Genomic DNA, 5,187 nt, shown 5'->3' on the forward strand with positions numbered 1-5,187 from the left:
GTCCCAGCTGTGTGCGATCCAGAAAAAGAGTGCACAAGTTTTAGAAGCTTCTGAAAATAAAAGTAGATGTTTTATCTCATGCAACATTATAGAGAGCTGCTACTGCTGCTTGATTTCAGAGACTCTGAGAAAACACAGAGATCCAAGTGTTTTGTGTGTTTTAACGTATGGATTAGACCCTGATGTGGCAGTGTCCTCGGTTGAATCCAATGAAAAACTGCACAATGGGCTTCATCTGTTGTTGTGTGTTTACTGGCCACTGGGTTGTAAATGAGCATGTGTGCACATGTGGGTTTGTACCTGCTGAAGAATGTTATGGGGGTGTTTGCAGACTAGCGTGCCATGAGGCCCGGGGCACTAATCCACTAGCGCCACGCTGCCGAATCCAGGTAAAGTGATCCTAAAGCCTCCTTACCCCTCTCCCACCTATGTTCTCTCTGCTCCTCTTTGAGCTCTCTCTGTTAGCAGTTGTGAAGATCAGACTAGTGAATATTCACTCAAAAGACCAGTCTGGACCATGGTCCCACATTCTGACAACTTAATCTCCTCTTTCACAGCAGGGGAAAGAAAAAGGAGAGGAATTGCACCGCGACAAAGGAATTCTGACCCGACTATGTTCTTTTGAAATTTCGTCCTCAGGTACGAGAAGGAACACACCTACCAGTGTCCTCCTGTACAAAGATGAGGCGTGAACTTAGGACCGCTCGTTTGTATTTGCGTATTTGCATATTTAGAAATAATATTTCTGACACTGAAGTGAAATGGTCATGTGGTCAGCGGTCATAAACCGATAAATAATCTTTTTGTCAACTATACCCTTATTTTGAAATATTTTCCACGTATAACAAATTACGTTTAAACACTGCATTCAACAGAACACATACTGTATGGCATAGTCTTGCTGAAATGTGGCTCACATTTGTTAGAAGAGTGTATGTTTTTCTAAATCTTCAATATAAGCTCCTATGTCAACAGCACCTGACTTTAAAAGCTGCCTCGTAACGTCTCTGTAACAGATCATCCAACTTCTGTGAAAATGAACAGCAGCGTGAACCACCTGACCACAGAAGTTACGTCATTGTGTCCTGGTCCAGGTCTAATTAAAACAATGTTGATATATGGTTTATTCTTTGCATAAAAAGTCACAGGGAGCATTTTGTATGCGACCGGTGACTATAATCAGGGGTAATAATTTCCTAAATGACTCCCCAGCTCGTGTTGTTGTAGCCATAACAATAGCATGGAGGTTTCTAATGTGTAACTGCGAGGGGCTCTATGGCCTCACAAACCCAGCAGTGGTTTTCGCTCTTGACCTTTTCACACAGAGATTTCTCTTGACCCCCTTAATCCTTTCACTGTATTATTTACAGCAGATGGAGGACTTAATTATTTGCTATTTTGAGTCAGAATGTCTTAAAATCTAGTGATAATTCTTTAACAAGGTCCGGTACAAAGTGACAGGCCCAGAACCACCGGCGAAATATCAATTTTAGGTAAAGTTCAACGTGTGTACCGACCGATGGGGAGGGGTTCGTCACTTCTGACTGTGTGAATCGGACTGTGGGAGCACAGATTGGGAGACAACGCAGAATTCCAGTTTGACTCACGCAGCCCATAAAAAAAAGCACATGCCATAAATCAAACTTTGATTGAAACGGCTGTTTATCTCCTTCTATTTTGTAACGCTGATTGAGCAAGGTGGCTCATTCCAGGACTTCGACGCAAACTGCTCCCTTGTCTAAAATTCTCTGCAACTCTCGACTGATGTTGATCAGTTTTGACCCGAGGGACACTTTGCATCCCTGATACGACTTGTCTTTCGGTTTCTGCGTCTGTGCCAGGATCACCCTAGGCAAAGTACGCTGGGTGTGTACGCTCCTGTGGACGCTCTGCATGTATGATGCATACGTTTGTATGTGGAAGTGTGTGAGAAAAAAAAAGAAAAGGAATTTTATGCCTATTCTCTGGAACCCATAATTAGACCTCAACTGAGACTCCCAGCCAAATACATTTTTTACTATGCACCAATACAGTACACTACATTTACTCTCCACAGAAATTTAGAGATGATCCCTTGTGGGTGTTTTCATCTCACTGTTACTCCTTGTGATTAAGGCTCAGGATCAATTTAAAGCTGCTCTTTTTCATCTCAATTATAATGTTATGGTCAAAAAATGGGTATGATTTACCAGCGAAGCTTTCGTCTCCAAGGTCTGAGTTCACACTCTAAGGTACGGCCTTTTGCCATTTGTTGATTGTTTTGTTCTTTGTAGTTACAGACTGGATTCTTCCGGATGACTGCTCTCCTCCTTAAAAAAAATGTGTGTCTAAATATACAGAAAATTAGGTGGGTTTTCTATCCCTTAACAACAGACAGTTGTTAACTATTTGTCAGTGCCGGCTGACGTGTCAACAGTTAAATCAAAGTATACGTATACTGTACTTTATATGTTTGCAATCACAGCAACACAGTGTGTGTGGTGATAATAATGAAATATTATTGTTACATTATTATTATTAATGATCATAATTAATTATAATTAATAATAATTAATATTATTATTAAAGTAATGTGTGGTTTCATCGGCAGTTTGCTATGTAGATCGACAGCTTCCTCTTCTTCTGTCTAACTTATTTAAACTCTTCAATCAGCTCTTCAATCATTTTTGAAATGAGAAATGATTGCCGTCATTCCAGGCTTCACAGCTAACGCTGCCGAAGACATACAGCATGTGATAAACAAGGCTGTGTGTCTAAAGAAACAGGTGTTTCAGCTGCAGTTGTGCGACTGGTAGGACGAGGAGGGACAGTTACACGCAGACAAAGATCATTAGAGGCCAATCATTTCACATGAAGTCACTCATCTCTGCAAAGATTCTCTTTTGTTATAATAAAAAAAAAATCACAATTCCACTAAAAAGGTTGCACTTCCTGTTTCAGCAGCACTTCCTGCTACTGAAACACACAGCTCACATCAGCTTGGCAAAACACTACAGCAAAACTGAAACAATAAGCATCCTGTTAACTAATGAAACTGATTTAACATGTAAAAACTCAGCAGTGCTACATTAGCATCGGCTCGGCATTATTTTAATTGTGTTGTAGATATTAATTTCTATATCAGTGTATTCTGGGCGACACATTTCGAAGTGGAAACATTTTCTTTGTCCTCTTCCGTGATGGATTAAGGTTTGTTTGCATTACAAATTGAATATTTTAGTTTTAATTGCATTTTTACAACATACAACAACTGTACGAGCTACTATCTGGGTCTCACTACCTAGAAGCGTATGAACATAAGATTGTTGTCTTTTAAATAACTAACATGGGGTGAGGGGGGGGACAGAATATATAATACATATAATGCAGGTATTGGTGTGTTTAATATTTTTATTTTGTCTCTCAGTACGGACAGCTTTGAATTCATCATTTGCATTTATTGTTTCAATGTCAGCGAGGCTTGCTCTACATCTGTCATCAATTAAACTAGAAGAAAAATATAATAATCCAAAATGATAAGTGCCCATTAACCAACATGTAGTTCAATGTGCTTGACATAGTCTTTGTTGAAAGATGAGAAACTTTGTAACTGGTTAAGGTCGAAGGACACTTTAGCAGAGCAAGATTTCCCCTTTTCATTAAGAGAAACAACAAAGAGAAGGCCTTCAGGCCTTGTCAACTGTCTTTATTAGAACCCCACTTTGGTCTTAATGCATTTCTAGTCATTAGCCGGGCCACAATATGTCACAATCCTCTTCAAAAGACTACATACACATTGTTCAAATAATTGCCCAGTGAAGGACAAACAACGAGCATGTAAAACAGCATCATTATCCAGATGCAATCACTGGCAGGGACGTGGTGGCCTCCCTTTTCGCCGATGCTGCAGAAGGCCATCTGATGTCAAAGAGCTACTTACTGGAAATATGAATTAAAGACAGAGATTTGCCAAACAACAGCGTGAGAGGGTTTGCTTGGACTTAAATACTTTTTAATCAGATCTGCTGTGGCAGGGATCATCAGTTAAAGACACGCTGCAGGAAGAATCACAATCCCCGGTCTCTAATGATAATCTTTCACACCGAAACCATGGATGTAAAGTATGCAAACCAGTGTAACTGCCAGTACTCTGAAAATCCAACACCATTTGTAAAAACAACACCCTGCGGGTTGTCAATCAAAATGTTACAGGTTTGAAATGTGTGTCATTTTCTCTGGTTGTTAAATTAACATGCATATTCTTAATGAGCAGTGTTTCACCAGGCAGCAGTAAAACAGAGCTGGCAGGGGGGGGATGATATACTGACATACTGTTTTGTGTGTCATTACTGCAGCTTTAATTTTCTGTCCAACATCAGAGACAAAGGTTGGTGACCCTAGTAAGGGTGACACGAGCTGACGTGTCAGTAAGCAGCCAGGACACAAATGCAGCAGAAACCAAAAAAAAAAAAAGTAGTTGTAGCCAGTCTGACAGTTGTAGGTAATCAACACCCAAACAAACAAATAAATACATATAAATGCATACATAAAATATACTTTAGATAAGTATTATATACATATATATAGTATATATGGTTGTAAATAAAATTGCAAAAAAGGTTTTTTTAAATGTTTTTACTGATTTTACTTTGTAAAAATATCACCTATAAATGTATATATAAATATATATTTTGCACTGTATGACTGTTCATGTAACAAATGAATCTTGAAGATACGATTTTATTATCTGGGGATATTCGATTAATATTGTTTTAATTGTTGTTTATTTTCATAATGTAAAACCAGTGCTGAAGTCAAGTGATGGTCACTTCACCTATGCCCACAAAAACAATCATTAAATGTCTCTACACAATAAAATAATAACACACTGAGTGGGCCAGGGTGACATGGTGTGGATGAAAAGTTAAGTATCCACATTGTTCGGGACCTTAGCAGGAAACCAAGGGTAGAAAAGGACAGACTTTTGGCAGCCCTTCATCAAAAGCATAAAGCAGTGGCCACAAGGGGAGAAGTAAAGAGATTAGAAGAGCTATTGACATTTCCCCATAGCAAGGAAGGGTTGTCGAATAGCATCAGTGATGATAAGGTGTACAGGCAGTCAGTCCCCCTTCTCATGTTTTATGTATCTGTGATCACAACTGATCGTGAGAGAAATTAATCAATAACAATGCCGCCGGGATGTGTGGA

This window comes from Cynoglossus semilaevis, chromosome 7, assembly GCF_000523025.1.
Source record: "Cynoglossus semilaevis isolate Cse_v1.0 chromosome 7, Cse_v1.0, whole genome shotgun sequence".
In the NCBI taxonomy this organism is placed as follows: Eukaryota; Metazoa; Chordata; class Actinopteri; order Pleuronectiformes; family Cynoglossidae; genus Cynoglossus; species Cynoglossus semilaevis.